This window comes from Anomalospiza imberbis, chromosome 11, assembly GCF_031753505.1.
Source record: "Anomalospiza imberbis isolate Cuckoo-Finch-1a 21T00152 chromosome 11, ASM3175350v1, whole genome shotgun sequence".
Taxonomy (NCBI): domain Eukaryota; kingdom Metazoa; phylum Chordata; class Aves; order Passeriformes; family Viduidae; genus Anomalospiza; species Anomalospiza imberbis.
In genome coordinates, this window is record NC_089691.1 from 20,328,082 (window position 1) to 20,345,636 (window position 17,555).

General features: G+C 46.9%; 1 protein-coding gene across 7 annotated transcripts in view; it reads left to right on the forward strand.

The window, feature by feature from the left end:
* The first annotated feature begins 502 nt into the window (after nucleotides 1–502).
* Nucleotides 503–17,555, forward strand: part of CHL1 (cell adhesion molecule L1 like) — a 134,576-nt gene continuing 117,523 nt past the window's right edge. Inside the window, exons 1-2 of one of the 7 annotated variants that reach the window (XM_068202321.1) lie at nucleotides 515–588; nucleotides 829–905. The gene's annotated coding sequence lies outside the window, so the exon portion shown is untranslated. Of the gene's footprint in view, nucleotides 589–828; nucleotides 906–17,555 lie in introns of those variants that run through there. The other 6 variants (XM_068202323.1, XR_011003148.1, XM_068202316.1 and 3 more) reach the window with 6 other exon arrangements.

Here is a 17,555-nt window from a genome sequence, read left to right on the forward strand (position 1 = left end):
ACAGGGCGGCATTTCCAAAAACAAACAAACAAACAAACAACCCAGCAACAAAAACAAGCAAACGAAAAACAACGACCATAAAAAACCGAGGAAAAGAGGGTTTTCCGAGGTTTGGTGTTGGGATGATTGGGTACGTGAGGGTTTAGTAGGGGAGAGGGGGGAAGGGCTAAACCCAGTTGCGTTTTTCTTAATCTTCATCCTTTCCTCGGAAATGCAGCAACAATTCTCCATCCGAGAGAGGGGTGAGACCAGGCGGGGACCGTGCCCTCCCTGGCAGCGCCTCGCTCCTCCTTGCCTGGATTTTGGCGGAGCCGCTGCCCGCCGGAGCGAGAGCATCCCGGCTCCTGCCGGGGCAGCGCCCTCGGTTCGGCCATCCCGTTCTCCCCCTCCCGCCCCGCTTCTGGGCTGGCCGGCCCTGGGGGCCCCTCCCCGGCACCTGCCCGGCTGCGGGACGACCTCCCCGGGCTGCGGGCGGGCAGGGGCTCCCCTCGCTCCCCTCGCTCCCTGCATCCCCAGGTGCCGCCCGAGCAGCGGGGGCGGAGGTGCCGCTGGCAGCCGGCTCCGGCCGGGGGGGTTCGGATCGGGCAGGTGGGACCCGGAGCGGGGCCAGGGCCGGGGCGGGGGTGGCTGTGCCCGGGGGAGGCTGTGGGCAGCGCGGGGGCTCGTTGCCATGGCTCCCTGCAAGCTCCGCCGGAGGAGATAGCGATGCCAGTCACGGAGGGACCCTCTCCCTCCTCGTGGGTGTGGAGCGGGGCTGGCTTTGGGGTGGTTGCGTTGGGTTTTTCCGCTCCCCCTCCTTCCCTCCCCCTTTTTTTTTTCGGGGTGGAGCGATTAATTCGGAGCGCCGGGACGGGGCTGCGGAGCCGCCGCCGCCACCGGGACCCCTCCGCCCGCCCGGGCTCAAGGTACGGCCGGGGGGACCGGGGAGGGGTCCGGGGGTGTCCGCCCGCGGGGCTGTCCTGCCGCCGCCCCGGCTCGCCCTGCCTGGCTCCCAAAGCGCTCTTTAATTATTATCGCTCTGATTTGAAAACTGGTTTTCCTGCTCCCGGCACCGCACCTGGCGCCTTGCGGAGCGATGAGGAAGCGGAGCCGGGCTCAGCCCGGACCGGGGGCGAGCGGGGGTCCCGGGGGTTCCCGGGGAGCCGGTCCGGCCCCTTCTCCCCGCACTCGGGTCTCCGGGCGGAGGAGCCGCTGCCCGCGGGAAGTTTCGGGGGTGCGGAGCCCTGCGGAGCCGGGGGACAGCGCGGAGGGGCCGGGGGACAGAGCCACGGACCGGGGGACGGAGCCATGGACCGGGGGACAGAGCCATGGGCCGGGGGACAGAGCCACGGGCCAGGGGACAGAGCCATGGGCCGGGGGACAGAGCCACGGACCGGGGGACAGAGCCACGGGCCAGGGGACAGAGCCATGGACCGGGGGACAGAGCCATGGACCGGGGGACAGAGCCACGGGCCAGGGGACAGAGCCACGGGCCGGGGGACAGAGCCACGGACCGGGGGACAGAGCCACGGGCCAGGGGACAGAGCCATGGACCGGGGGACAGAGCCACGGGCCAGGGGACAGAGCCACGGGCCGGGGGACAGAGCCATGGACCGGGGGACAGAGCCACGGGCCAGGGGACAGAGCCACGGGCCGGGGGACAGAGCTATGGACCGGGGGACAGAGCCACGGGCCAGGGGCTCGGCTGGGGGTTGGCAGGTCAGTCCCGTGTTGCTTTAGGTGGCCTCAAGTTTGCGAGCCCGGGTGTCCTGCATCTTGGCGAACACTTGTTAGTGCTTTTCCAAATGATTTTGGAGAGGATTTGGGGGGGTTTTGCTGCAGTTCCTAAATAATTAGCGAAGTCCCCAGGTTGGTTTCTTTCGCTCGTGTTGCACGGCAGGAGAGCTGCTGGAACCGCGGAGGCTCGGTGTCTGGGCTGTGTGTTATCGATTTGCGTTGCATGATCAGAGAGCATCGGGGAGCTTGGCAACGCAGACCGAGGAGATTCTGTTTTCCAGTAGTCAGACACGGCAAATGTACGTGGGCTTTGCCTCTGTCTCTTCCATCCTTAGGGATACTTGGCTTCTTTTGGTGTAGAAAGGAACTAAGCTGTGTTTTGTTGGATTATGTACAAGTGTTCAGCACTACCTGGGAATATTTTTGCTTGAAATGCGGTTTTGGAAAATTTCACCAGAGCGGTGACAGGTGGCATTTCTGTGTCGTTGCCAAGGGTTTGTTTGGTGTGACCGAGTTGATGTGTGCTGTGTAGCTCCCCCGAACCCCATTCCACAAGCAATAAATAATAAATGTTATGACTTCAGATACCAGTCCGAAGAGAGGAGAGGAGGTGAAAAGCTGTACTTTAAATTAATATGCATTTTTTTTGCCGTTTATGAACGTGAAATATTACCTTGTTGGAGCTGTGCTTGCCATCCTGTGGCCATTGCTTCCCACGTGCCTCTGCTTATCTTCTGATATGAAATACCAGAGTGCACAACTCCTGCTGTGGTAACGCTTCTCTCTTCCTTAAAAGTAGTAAATTTTCTTTATGTTTTAAAAAACCCACCCCAAACCAAATAAGCGCCTCTCTCAATGGGTCATTAACAATTAGGAAATTCTGGTTCACCAGTTTCTGGTGCTCATTTAGGCTGAGCATCTGCTGTCGGTGGAGTCTGGCTTGCAGAGGAACTACAAGTCCAGATCATGTGACTTTAAAATGAGATGCACAGGATAGGACACCGAGATTTGCAGAAGGTAATTTCTTTAGAAATATTGCCCAGTGTATATGAAATTATCATTAAATATCTTTAGTAAAAACACACCTGCCAGCAATCAAGAAGTTGAAATTTTGCCATATGCAGCACACAGCTTGGAAACTAATTTGTTTCTAAACTCTTCCTGTTCATTATTGATTTTTATCAAAATAAGGATGGGGTGAATCTTGAATATGAGGCTGAAATAAAGACTGTACTTCAGCAATATACATTTAACTCAGTGAGTGCAGTTATTGTGGGCATTCAGTATGAGTTACTTCAGTAATTAAACTTCATGAGTGAAAATATAACAGTCCACTTCTTTACCCCAAGAAAGCCAACAGATAAGCCTTCATTTAAATGAAAGATTGCATTATTCACAGCTTGGATGTGTACCTCGAGTGGCTTGGACTGGGGCCACCTTGTTTGCCAGTAAAAATTTACTTTATCACTTCTCTTTGGGAGAAAAAAAATGGAACAAAAAGGAATTTATTCTTTACATAAAACGATGTTGGGGACAGTTGCTCCTGTGATCAGAAAGGATCTGCTCCTTTCCGCAGTGGGAGAGGACAGGGACTACTTTAAACACTACTAATTAGATCAGTTTATCTTGCATGCATTACAATGCTGTAGTTAGTTAATTATAGCTTTTCCCATTAGCAGTATGTTAAGAATAATGGATTAACATATCACACAGATCAAAAGAACATCTACAAAGTTTATCTTAGAGGAAAGAAAGTGTTATTGTGTGTCAGGAAGTCCCCCTGGCTTTCCCAAGGCACAGATTTTGTTGGAATTCCTGAGCTGCTGCTTCGGAGCCCTATGAATGACTTGAATTGATCACAAACAAGTGACACTGGAGCTCTTGGTTGCTTAGCAACCCACCAAGATGCCACAATTTCTTTTGATATATTTGTCCAGTAAAGTAGAAATTCAGTTTTGTTACAGATCATGGGTTCTTTGCTAGCACAAAGCCCACCCTATAACGACCCTAAATCATGGAGAATGAAAATTGATGTCCCAGCACAGACTGTGGGAGCAGCATGGGAATGATAACAAAGCAGGAATCTTGTAACCATATTCTGGTGGTGATGTGCTCAGTGTTTTATAACGAGTTTCAATTGTTATAAACCCCAAATCATTAGTGGGACGAGTTCTATCAAAGAAATTCATCCACCAGGTGCTGTTTGAATGTGCTGTCATGAGCTGAGAGATCCCGCAAGTCTGTGGGGTTCTCCTGTGCTCCACTTTGAAATAAAACCTGGAACGTGTGGTCTGATTGTGGTCTGAATTATCCCATGGCCCACAGGGCTGGGGAGCTCTGCTGGCTTCTCCTCACAGCAGACCCTGGTCCTTAGCAGATCTTTTTCGGTAAGGGAATAACTCAAAGAGCAGAAGGATTACCTACCTGAAGTACCAACATGAGCTTCAATCTTCAATTATTTATATTTTGGCCAGTGGACTCTTTTTTGTTCCCCCTGGCTCCACGTGTGCTGCACCTTGGGAGGGAATCCTGCATCATCCCCACTCTCTGTGCTTTTGTTGGGGTTACAGGGACAGGAAACCCCCAGGGTGAGTTTGAGCCAGGATGCTTCAGGAGCACTTCAGCTGCTAATGGGCTTTTCATCCGTGGCCTCCTGAGCTGGAGCAAAGCTTTGCAGTGTGTGTGGGTGGACCTGGAGCTCCCAGCACCCTTTTGCTCTGCTTATCTCCACCCTTCTGAGCTCTGTTCCTTGTTCATATAGACAAATCCTCATCCTGCTCAAAGTGCACCTAGGAAAAGTCTGCTAGGGCTGGGAGAACTGCGGGGTGTCATGGCACTCATTCTGCTTAAATAGCAGTGAAGATTTCATCCCTCTGGATGAGAAACAGGAATCCAGGTACTTCTCTTTGTAGAACTTGGGTATTGAATAATTGACTGTGTGTGGGACTCGAGGGGGGTGTTGTGGCAGTGCCCACAGAAACTAAGACCACACTGAACCAAATCCCAGCTCGTTGTCACTATTCCTAGGCTAAGATTACTGTAGTTCATAATCTGTGTACTTGTAATTAATTGCCCTTCTAGGCTCAGACAGACTCAGGTGAAGAGCTTAGGTGAAGACCTGTGAGCTAGGCTGACTTTGTTGTGGGTTGTTTTTTCCCCTGTGTAACAAAGTCAGCGCCCAGAACTCAAGGTTGTTGTATTTAGCTTCTTTTTCTCCCTAGCTACTCTCTTCTGTTTTATTCATTGACTTCTGTAAGTGCATTTGCATTCCCAGATGCTGATTAGTGATTGCCTCTGCACAACAAACAGATGAAGGTGCTTGGTGATATTTGGTGCCTCAGGTTTCTCCTCCCAGCGTGTCCAGGCACCCTGCATGAAGCACACAGTGAGTGATGGCTGTGCTGATGTTATTTGCTGGGGTTTCAGCACTCCCTAGCAGATGTTTCCTTCTTCCTTCATTGCACCTGGATGTGTGAAGATCAAAAAAAAATGCAGATGAAGAACAGTTTATCTTTAAAAGCAGTGTTTATCATTACAGCTTAACTAGCTTGTGGTTTTCAGTGTGATTTCCAAGTGCAGATACTCTTCCATGAAAGAAGGACAAAATTATGTTGCTTTCTTCATTAGAGCTTCTCTTTCCATTTTCCTTTGACCCTTGCTAGTCCTCTCTTTTCTCCATTTATGAAGAAAAAGACCAACTTCAGGAGGTTTTCTCCATTTGTTTGTATTTTCCCTCTTGCAACAGGACAGAGTTAAATCAGAGGTGTGGTGAGGATGCGATTCAGGTTAAGGGAGGGTGAAGAGGAGCTTAGGGAGGATGGGGACGAGCCTGCTTGGATCCATCCCCACCTTTGCTCCTGGTCTGTGGCACGGCAGAATTGAGATGTCTGGATGCTGGCCTGAGCCAGTGGTGGAGCCTGAGCAGGGCTGTTTCTGTGAGAGAGCAGCTTTTGAGGAGATTTTCACCAGCTGGTTCCCAGTCTGGCTGAGAGAGCCCCAGCCGAGCTCCAGACAGGTGACCTCAGACAGCCCAGACTGTCCCTGTGCCAAAACCAGAGCTGCCAGTGTCCCTGCTGAATCCTGCCCGTGTCTGCAGCCAGGGAGCTGTGGAAAGGTGACACCTGCCATGATATTTCTCCTCAGTGCAGCACCAAGGGGCCTTTGCATTGCTCTGGGTGGGCTCTTGGTCCCCAGCCTGGCCCTGTGTCACTCTCCCTGCCTGGTGATGCTGCTGCTGCATTTGCTGCCTCCTCCTCTTCCTCCTCCTGAGAGCATCAAAGGCAGCACCTGGGCTGTTCATTTCTGCTTCTGAGAGGGCTTTAAAGGTGGGATGAACCCACGTGAAGGGGCTCTGATGGCTGGGGAGTCTCTGTGCCCTCCTGGAGAATACAAAGTGTAGCTACAAACAAGCCAAGCAGTGAGAGCACGAGGCTGCAGCCCCAAAGAACTCTAAACATTGCAGTGAGCCAAAGCCCTCTGACCCCCCAGTACAGCTTAGCTAGATGATTTTAATACTTTCAGAAATCTCATTTCAAGCTTCTCCGTTTTTTGGGAGGCCCACGGGATGACTCTGCAAGGTTTAAGTCCCTATTCAGAACACCATCCTGGCTGGAATGAATGGGAAAGGCAGAAATCTACTGAGAGGAGGAGGAAAACAAAGCAAAACAAAAAGGCAGAATTGGGCCCATCCACCTTTCAGTGTGTCTGCTTTGGTGACTTTTGGAGTGTGACACAAGCAATTCCCTGTCAGCCTTCCCTGCTGGCTGACACAGAAGAGGTGGCTTTGAATGCTGCCTGCTGTGCTTGTATGGCACTTGAAAGAAGAGAGGGCTGCCTTTAAGGAGAGTCTTCCCACAGCTTTAAAGGATATTTGAAAAATGCAGCGCTCTGTCCTGTCACGTGCTGCTCCAGCATTAAACCCGATGGAAACCTGGAACAATGTCTCAGTAAAAAAAATGCCTGGTGCCAGCGTGCCCCCCCAGTGCTTCAAATAAAATCAGTCCTGATGCAAGATTGCTCTGCTGATAGGGAAAGGAAAATTATTATTGGGGGGCAGAATTTTTTTCTGTTCGAAACCCCCCCCCCCAACAATGCTTTCAGCTAAAAGAGTGATTAACTCAATGGCTTTTTTTTTTTAAACACATGCATTTTTACAGAATGCACCATTATTTTTGCAGTTTACTGAAGTCAGAGAGTGGTTAATAAGAACAGATTGTCGGTAGGTTTGGAAGCAGCCACATGTTTGTCCCAAGGTTGATCTTGTAGGTCTGTCTGTCCATTGCTAAAATCCTCCCCTCTCGGGCAGTTTGTGTTGGTTGTTCCAGGTCTGTATGTCCACTTGCATCCACGGTTGTCTAATTTTGTTGATTTTACTTCTTTGTAAGCAAAATACTTCAAACCACAATCTGTTTGCTGAATTCAGTGAAGTTATTACCTAAAATTTGGTTTATTGCTCAAGTGCTTTACTGAATAAGGGCCCAGTGTTTTATTTTTCACAGGTTATTCTTTCATATCACTCCACCAATGACTTTGTTCCAGTAAAACTTCATTGAGAGGATAGATTTTGGAGGATTTCTGTTGTAAGTCAGAGGAAGTCCTGTCTGATTTTTTTTTTTTATTATTACTCAATTTTACAGGAATAAACTGTATTCAGTACTTGATTTGAGTTCTGCCAAGGCATTGGTCAAAACTGCAGTAATATTGGTCATTACCATCCCCATTCCTCTGAGACAAATATTCCTTTTGTTGCATCTGGGCAAAAGAAAATGGCACAGAACTGAACTACTGCTATCTGCCAGTTCCAGTGGCAGATTTTAGTGAATATATTTGTAGGATAATCCATGGTGACTCCCAGGCTGGATATTGCCCAGGCAAACCACTGGTGAAGTCATGGCACCACTGAAATGGATGCTCAAACTCCCAGTGACCTCAGCAGAGTCAGCTTTTTGTCCCAGGAGTGATGAAAATCTAATTTGCAGCCTAACCAGTTTGAGGAGGAGGCGTAATGGCTCAGGTCCTTGACTGATACAAATGAGGCTGGTTCAGCTGAGGGTGATTGAGTTACCCTGACTTGATCCATCTGGGATTTTGGAGAATCCACCATCCACTTGGGGTCTGCAGGCAGGAGAGTTGGGAGATCTGTGACTCTGCCTCCTCTCAAGTGTCTTGTGTTTTGACTGGGAACAAATACCTAGCAAAGATCACTGAATATTCCTGTTTTCTGAGCCACACAGATGACAACTGCGGTGTGTGGGGTGAGGAGGAACAGTGATTAAAGGGCTGTCCCAGCTGTACAGAGCTAAGCCATACCTGCTCCATTACACTGACAGGGTTAGCACTGAAATCCACAGTAATTGCTCAGGGTTTACCACCTGCATGACAAATGCACCTTTCTGTTATTGCCTGCGTGAGGCTGGACTTAGGCTTCCACCTAAATCTGGGATTTTTCTGATCTCTGCTGAGCCTGTGGAATTGCAGCCTCCCTGCTGTGTGTGCACAGTGCTCAGCTCAGGGTTCTGCTCACCCTGATTTTTGGCTGATTCCTGTCCAGACAGTGCCTACCTGCTGGGAGAGGCTCGCCTTCCCAGCTTTGCATTATATCCCAGGGAATTGCTGAAAATGGAGCTGTTTGAGGTGTATTACAGAGCAAAGCTTTGCTAAAGGTGAAGTGCAGCCAGTGTGGTGGCACCAGAAAGTAATCACAGAGGGACAGAGTGGCTTGGGGTGCAAGGGACATTAAAGCTCATCTCAACCCTCCCCCTGCCATGGCAGAGACCCCTCCCACTGTCCCAGGCTGCTCCAAGCCCTGTCCAGCCTGGCCTTGGGCACTGCCAGGGATCCAGGGGCAGCCCCAGCTGCCCTGGGCACCCTGTGCCAGGGCCTGCCCACCCTCACAGGGAGGAATTCCTTCCCAATATCCCATCCAGACCTGCTGTTTCAGTTTGAATCCATTCCCCCCTGTTCTGTCACTACACGCCCTTGTAAATAGTCCCTATCTTTTTTGTAATAGTTATTTGGTGATGCAGCACCTAAAGAAAAGGAAATTTCTCCCATTTCCTTCCCCATGAGCAGGATGCTGCCTTTTGGAGCATTGTACCTCATTATCCTGCCAGAGCAGCACATTTTCCCTGTCAGCCATTCCCCCTGTCAGACATCCCTGTGCAGTGAAACCACACAGAATTCCAGCTGCATAGCAAGAGGAAAATTTCATCTTTGGTGCATTAAATTATGCCTCAGTGTTCATTAAAGAAAAAACAACCATGAAAACCACAACAGGCAGCAAACCTGGAGGGTTATTCACAATCATATCATCTGTACCACCAAAAAAAAAAAAATAAATTGGAGTAATCTTTGCATTCAGCAGATAAGCAGTATTCTCCCTACAAACCTATTCCACTGTGATCCTCCAAAATGTATGCTGAGCTTCTCTGTGCACAAAGCTCCCTGAAATGGGTGGTTAGACCAAATTTTTTATCCCTGGTTAGGATATAGTCAGGAATGTTGTGTATTTTCCCTGCTAATTACATAAAGCACTCACTGAAAAGAATAATGTATGCAAAGTTTGGATGCCCAGGCAATGACAATCCATTTAACCATTTATAGCTTTATGTATTTTATAATCCCTGAACCCAAATGTCCCCGGAGAGCGAATGTGCCCTTAAAAATTTTAGGCCTTTAAATTAAGTGAATTTAAATTCACTCATTTGCATATTTTCCCTTTCTTTGTTCTGCCTGAATGAGATATTACTCCAGTAATTGAACTGTAATTTCAGCCCAGGTAAATGATGTAAGACAGGCGAGATTGCGGGCGCTGCCTGAGCCGCTAATCCGGCGGTTTGCAGCACACCTTGGAGAGGAGAGCCTGTCCAGCCCACTTAGGATCACCCAGCGTGGGGCTGCCACTTGCAAGTTCAATCAATCTCTGATGCTAAATGTGCTCCTGGAGCAGGGGCTCCGAGGGATGCCGTGGGAGGAGGGAATTCCTGGGAAACAAATTTCTCACTGAGTTGATGTCATACAGAATTCCAAAGGGGTTTGGGGTGGAAGGCACCTTCAAGATCATCTTGCTGCAGCCAAGCCCAGTCCAACCTGACCTTGGACATTTCCAGGGATGGGAAAGCCACAGCTTCTCTGGGCACCATGTGCCAGGGCTTCTCACCCTCACAGGGAACAATTTCTTCCTGATAATCTCACCTAAATCTCCCCCCTTTTCAGTTTGAACCCATTACTCCTTGTCCTCTCACTCCAGTTTCTGATTAAATACATAGATGGGTCAAAGCTGAATTCTCCTAAAAATAAAATTTTACAAAATTTTATAAAATTTAGAGATTTTTGCTGAAGAAGAGCACTGAAGCTTCTGAAAGAGTTTTCCTGAGCAGGCTCTGGTGGTGGCTTTTGATGTGTGGTTTTCTCAGCCCATGGCTTTGGCATCTCTGTGCCTGTGTGACAGCTAAACTGGGATGGATGGGCAGGAGTGGTGTGGGAGGGAGAGGCAAACTGTCAATATCTGTTGGGAAAAGTCTTGGTTATGGTCTTTGGGAAAGGCTGGGTCATACAAGGATGGCAAAGTGGTTTTGGCTCCATTATTCTGTGTATCTTCTGCAGGAAAACAGGAGAAGCCCGTGTGTAAAGGGGGAAAGCAGAAGAGGTCAGAGATGATTGTCTGGAGACCTTGGCACCAATCCCAGAAAAATAATGGAAAAGTTGACAGAGGACTGAATTAAAATAGAGCTAAAGAATAGATAATTTAGGCCTCTCTGGAAAGGGAGGAGTTACAGGTTTGATAAATGAGGATAACTGAGGTTTGTGTCAGGGTTTCCTGGTTTTAGATGTGGTATGCTGTGAAACCTCAGTTGAAACCAAACAATCCCAACAAAAACAGTGTGTGGAGCTGGCAGCAATCTTGTTTCATAGAATTATGGAACATTTTGGGTTGGAAGGGACCTTAAACTCCCACCAGTGCCACCTCTGCCACGGCAGAGACACCTCCCACTGTCCCAGGCTGCTCCAAGCCCTGTCCAACCTGGCCTTGGGCACTGCAGGGATCCAGGGGCAGCCCAACAGTCTGAAGGACAAGTAGGATCCTTTCACACAGGGATTTTATCTGAATCCATGAGAGTGCTGGAAAGCCAGGGTCAGTTGTGGTGTCAACAGCTGAAAGAAAGGGTTTACAAACCTGGAGAGTCAAGGAAATAACCACAATATTGATTTGAAGAGTGGAGGAAATTCCCTGCAGTGAAGAGATTTAGAGCTCAATCTGCTTAGCTCATCAAAAAGAGGATTGAGAGGGGACTTGATTACAGGGACAAGTATTTTCATGGGGAAAGCATATCCAGCTTTTTAATCAAGAAGAGATGAGAAAAATCAGATCCAATAGCTACAAGCTGGAGACAGACAATTTTAAATTAGACATTAAAGACAATTTTTTTTTAATCTGTGATTAACCACTGTAATGAATTGTGATGTGTTCAGATGGAGACTGGATACCTTGTGTGACACCATCAAACACAAGTTGCTGGATATGATTTGCAAAGGATAGGAAAAAACAGAACAAAATGTGCTGTACAGAAAGGTGCAAAGGCCTTAAAATGTGTGAGCATTGAAAGGGCAGTCAAAGGAAGAAGAAAGAAAAGGCAGGAACTTACATGGGAAGCACAAAAAGGAGGAATAGAAGCACTGAAAGGACAAAGAAAGGAGTTTCAGAGCTTCTGTTTCGGAGTATTGGAGCATATGTGTGAGCAAAGTGAGTTTTGGCATTGGGAGCACCTTGGGTGTTGGCAGAGCTGGAGTCATCTGTCTCCCAGTCAAAACAGCAAATTTGGATTCTGGGCTTTGTTAATGATGATAAAGAAACCTCCTGTTTGTGGTCTGGGTTTTGGCAGTGTTGTGGTGCTGGGGGAGAGGAGGGTGCTGCCAAGAGCAGGGATGGACCCGAGGGTGGGATCCCACCAGGAGAGTTGTGCCACCCTCCCCTGGAGAAAGGGCACGCCCTGTGTCCCTGGGCATGGGTGTGATGTCCCATTCCAGCACCGAGGTGTCACTGCGGTCTCCTGTGTGCCCCCCACTTTGCTGGCATCAGTGTTACACACACAAGTGTTAGAAGAAATCAAGAGCTTTATATTTCTGCCATTGAACCAAGTTTTCAGGATGATCCCTTGAGAGGCTGCCTGGAACAGAGGCTGGCCAGAGTTAAAGGAATAAAGCAGGGATTTATTAAAAGGCCTTCACAGGACACACCTTGGGCAGCACAAGAGCCCAGCCAGGGCTACACCAAGATGGGCTCAGAGTCAGGAGTTTTGACACTTTTATAAGTTCTGGTCCATTTCCACATTGGGGTTCATTGTCCAATTCCAGCTCCAGGTGATGCAGTCCCATCCTCCCAGTTTGCTCTCCTCCATTCCCTGTTGTTTGCACTTTTTGGGCTGAAACTGCAGCGGTGTCCTTGGTTCTGGGGCTGGAAAAGGATTGTTCTGTGTGCCTGAGCTGTGAGGAGAGCTGCTGACACTTTATCTGGAGTTCAGAGTCACACCAGTGCAGTGCAGAACCTGGGAAATATGAAAGCTAAAACCTAAGGCACCAAGGAAATCCCACAGGGAAGTCTCTGTGGTCTCAGGATTTTTGATGTGCTCTCTCTGTATGTTTGTCCTCTGAAGTTGTTTCACCAGACCAGGGATTGAGACTTCTTTTTTTCCAAGAAACATAACTCTATTATAACTGCTTACAGTGCCTAATAATGAGATAATCATTAATTTGCACCTAATATTGTGTTTTTTCTGTGGGGCACTGCAGTGGTTCAGTCATGACCGTGTTGCAGGTGACTTTGTTGCTGCTTTTTTTCCTGTGGATCTTCAGCTATAAGGAAAGTGAAACAGATGCCTGAAGGCTGTCAGTAATTTTGCTATCATTGGAGCTCTTTAGCCAGGACTGGAAATCACTTTTCCAGAAAATTTTCTAAAACTCATCTTTACCTCCACAGCAGAGAATATTCTGTCATGTTTATGTGAGGGGGAAATCACTCACATTACTCTTTTTTTACAACTCCATCCCAAAGGTGTTACCTTTGTTTAGCAACGTTTCCTGCATTGTTTCTGGACTGGAAGAGAGTTGCTATTTCAGGAACTTTTCAGTGGAAATAGGAACACGTTTTCTTTGGACTATTTAACAAAACCATAAACTCTTTGGGATCAGTTAGAGCTCCAATTACCTGCAGCTCTGTTTCTGCCTTGGATGGCCATGGACATTTTGCACAGAGTGTGGAATTGGGCTGGTTATGGCCATGTTCTGCTTGGAACTAGGAAAACTGCTAAATGGGAATAAACTGATTTATTGAGAAAAAAAAAAAAAACAAAGCAAAGGATGTGTGTCCTACCTGTAAGAATTGCCTGAGTGGGTGGTAATTATTCCAAAATCCTTGGAATATATCAACCTTGATGATCATTTTCTTTCTCAGCGGACATCCCAACAATTGCCTTTCCCTGAGGATCCCCTGGAAGCTGCTCTCAAATCAGAGCAGCTCTTCAGCACTTAACTCCTGCCATTGTGGCATCCATTAGGAACTCAGAGAGGTAGGAATTACCCTATTCAATCCGATTAAAGATCCAATTAAGTTGGAATCCTCTCTCTGTTAGTAACCAATACCACATGCTCAACACGCTGGGAAAAGCCCCAAACCTTCCTCTCTCCTCCCATGAACTTTGATCAAAATTAACGAGCAAATTGTCCCTTAAAGATTTAATTTAATTTTATTATTTAATTTTATTATTATATTATTTTATTTTATTTTATTTTATTTTATTTTATTTTATTTTATTTTATTTTATTTTATTTTATTTTATTTTATTTTATTTTATTTTATTTTATTTTATTTTATTTTATTTTTTCCCTTCTTCCCAAGCACTTCCAGCTTGGTTTCCATCCTGAAACACGAGATCAATAGCCCTTATAAATTCTTCTCCTGCCTTGGGGAAGTATCATTATTAGCACTTGAAATACCTAATCATTCTCTTAATCATCCTGCCCTTTGTATCAATAACTTTTCTTGTGTCAGACAGGTCGCAAAGTTAATTATTGTGATTTTCTTTCTTGTTTTAAACGTGCTGTGTCTTAATTCCAGTGTGATCATTGGAGTGGCTCTTTGACCTTGTTCCACCTGTTTTCATAAATGCTTGTGTCTGTCACGTCCATTCCTTGAAACACTTCATCTGTGATGAAATCCTGAGGATTCTTCTCATTCCTTTCTTAAAGGGACTTTTAATATTTTCCTTTGGTTTTTATCTCATTTAGTCCTTTTTACATCTCTGATTTTTGAATGCAATTCTGCTTTGTGTCAAAGGCAAAAATAAATCAGCGCATCTAAATTGCTAATAATTATTATCAATAACTCTTTCAGTCCTTTCTAAAGGATTCTGTACAGAATCCTCGTCTCAGTTGCATCTTGAGCACCTTGAGCTGCTGAGCAGATGCTTCCTATTGAAGTGATTTTTATTCATTTTTGTGGAAAGCAAAGAATCCAATTGAATCCCTCTTCTCCTTCAGCCTCCTCAAGTCCAGGGGCTATTTGGTGAATTTAACTTCAGTTACATTAAATGAAACAAATCCATTCTGACCCTTGAGGAAGCCTCATGTTTTAAATCATAGGTTGCTTCTAAATATAGGGATGGGAAATTAATGTCTCCCTGGATGGATGATCCTGTAACTGTCTCCTGCAAGGGTTTTCACAGTTTCCTTTGAACTGAGTGGCCTGGTCATTTCCAAACAGGCTGAAATTTGAGTGGATAAAGTGTTTATAAAAACATATATTTATGAATATATATATTTATGGTAATATATTTATGTTTTTCTATATGTGTGTGTGCACACAATTAGTTAAATTACTGTATTTGTATGGCTTTGCACAGAATTGTTTAACCATCGTGGCAGTACGTGGAAAATAAAATTTTTTGGGAGATATATCTATAGATATATCTTTATTTTTTGTTTCAAAACCATTTTGTGCAACAGGCAGTAGCTTTAGCCTTGGGCTCTTGAATCTGATATTACATTTATCTTTCCTGAAAATAATCAGAGTACATCAACATCTGATGTGCCTGAAAGGGAAACAAACACAAGTGAAGCAGCTGAATATGGAGCATATGAAATATTTCGAATTATTCCTGAGCTATGAACTTTGAAATTTGATATTACACACCTTTAATGTGTTTTCATGAATGTTCCCATACAATTACTTTTATACCTTCTATTTGTAAATAAAGATAATTGGGTTTATGCCTTTTGTGGACACATGAGAAGTGCTGGAAAGCTCATACACCAAAGTTAATTTCTTCCTAATAATTAATAATTCGGTGTTGCCTGAGAGGTGGTTCAGATCCCTTCTGTTTTGGGATATTGCTTTATTTGGGTGCTCCTCTCTGAGGAACAACTTCATAACTTCATCCTATCTTTGGCACTGGCACTCTCAGTGGCAGATGTTATGACTCAGAAGATTCAGATTTATATTTCTACTTTTTTTTTTTTTTTCATAAGTGACTTGCCCCCCAGGCATTTTTTGACAGGGAGGATATAATTTCAAATTAAATGTGAATGTGGAGGCTTTCCAGAGCTCCAAATTGCAGAAATTTCTCAGCGTGGCTCAAGGAGAAATAAAACTCTCCGTGCAGATGGGCTGCTGTGATGGGAGGGGGCAGCTCTGGTACCAAAGCCTGAGTTTATTGCCTCGTACAAATTTGGACACAAGAGAGGCCCTGTCCATCACTGAGCTGCTTCCACTTCAGTCTTTAACAACTCTTTCCCTTCTGGAAACCTCAGAAAGGCCAGCGGGGCACAGCTGGATTCTCCTTTCTACCTTTTCCCTTTCACCTCCAGATGGTGACTGGTGCTTTAACATCTTATTTATCAGGTGACTCTCTAGCATCAGTGAGCACAGGTGTTTTTAAGAGGAAGAATTTGGTGCCAAAGCAGGAATTCAGGGGGCCAGGAAGGGCTTTTTGTCCCTGCCAAGCTCTCATTTTGGATGGAGAGAGGTGCAATGAGAAAAGGATGTGCCTCATCATTGTGGTGGGGTTTTTTCAGCTATTTCAGGAAATTGGTGTCTGTGATTTGTATGTCTTTTGAAGGAAAAAAACTTAACCCTCCAGTTCTAAAACATGAAAGGATCTAAAACGTGAAAGGATGTCCCAAGTTTAAGAGCAGATCTTTCTTCCTGATGAAACAGAGCACAGAGGAACCTCCATGTTCCTTGCCTAAACCTCCAGATTCCTGTCCCAGCCCTAACAAGGTCAGGTTTGCATTGTCTGGAGCTGCTCCTCTTTGTGTGGGTTCTGCCTGACTGAGGACATGATATCTCCTCACAGTTTGCCTTTCGTTTCCCCACCTTTATTCTCTTTTTCACCTTTTGTTCCAGCATTTGGCCTGTGTTTCACCTTTTGCTGTGCTCCTCCCTCTGCAGTGCTCCTGTCCCCAGCTCTGCTGGCTCTCAGGGCAGGGGCTGGTTCTTCTGCAGCCCCTGGAGCTTTCCCAGCCAGGATGTTTTGGGGTCAGTGTGGTTTGATGCTCCTGTCCCCAGCTCTGCTGGCTCTCAGGGCAGGGGCTGGTTCTTCTGCAGCCCCTGGAGCTTTCCCAGCCAGGATGTTTTGGGGTCAGTGTGGTTTGATGCTCCTGTCCCCAGCTCTGCTGGCTCTCAGGGCAGGGGCTGGTTCTTCTGCAGCCGCTGGAGCTTTCCCAGCCAGGAAGTTTTGGGGTCAGTGTGGTTTGATGCTCCTGTCCCCAGCTCTGCTGGCTCTCAGGGCAGGGGCTGGTTCTTCTGCAGCCGCTGGAGCTTTCCCAGCCAGGATGTTTTGGGGTCAGTGTGGTTTGATGCTGACCAAGGACTGTTTCCACCCGGCATCTGTCAATTCATACATCTTTTGGAAATGGTGGAATTGCAGAAAACTGTGCAGGCAGGATCTGTCCCTCTGCACCAAAATCTCTCCCTCTGCTCCCTCTGGAGCACCTTTTGTGAGACATGGCCACGAATTTCCTTTGTGCCCCCACATTCAGGAGGTTTTTCCTTCAGTGCTGAGCATCCAGCCTCAGAAAGGAGTGAGAGCCAACTCGGAGAGCTTTAACCCATAATAAGTCTGATGTCCTCGGGGAGAAGGCAGATTAAGGAGCCCAAATTCTCCAGGAGACTGTCACTTGGCTAATGATGATCGTAGCCCATGGCAGTCGGGGATGATAGGGCTGATACTTAGCAGGGGTTGTGAACCAATTAGTCTGCTCAACAAAATACTTGGTCCATTGGGTGCAAGTGTTAGGAATATTTATAGGGCTGGCTCCAGTCAGCTAATCAAAACTGGAGAAAGCTACTTAAGAGCCTGTCCCAGGCTCTGCAGAGGCCCTGGGATTACACAGCTGACAGATAAACAAATGTTTGCCCATGTAAATATTAGGACTCAAAGACTGTATTTGAACTCTTTCTCAGTTTCCTGGTGGTGTAAAATCAATTAGGGGTGATTAAAGCACGCTGGAGTGCACTTCCCTGTGGAGAGCAGGCTCTGATGGTGGCTGTCCATGGGCAGTCTCCTGTTGGCTTCTCCCAGCCTGGATTTTGGGGTGTCCCATGGTCCAGGTGGGGGTGTCACATCAGCTGGCCAGGTAAAATGGCAGCAGCATAATGAGAATTCAGGATTTACTGACGTGGATTGCATTCATTAACTGCCTAATGCTTCAGCCCTGGGTGTTCCTACCAACTCCTTAACCCCTTAACTCCCAAACCTGCTGACTTTCCAAAACATGACACTCTTGGAAATTAACATTGGTCTCACAGTTAGAGCTGTCCAGCACCTTCTGCTGCTGAGGTAGAG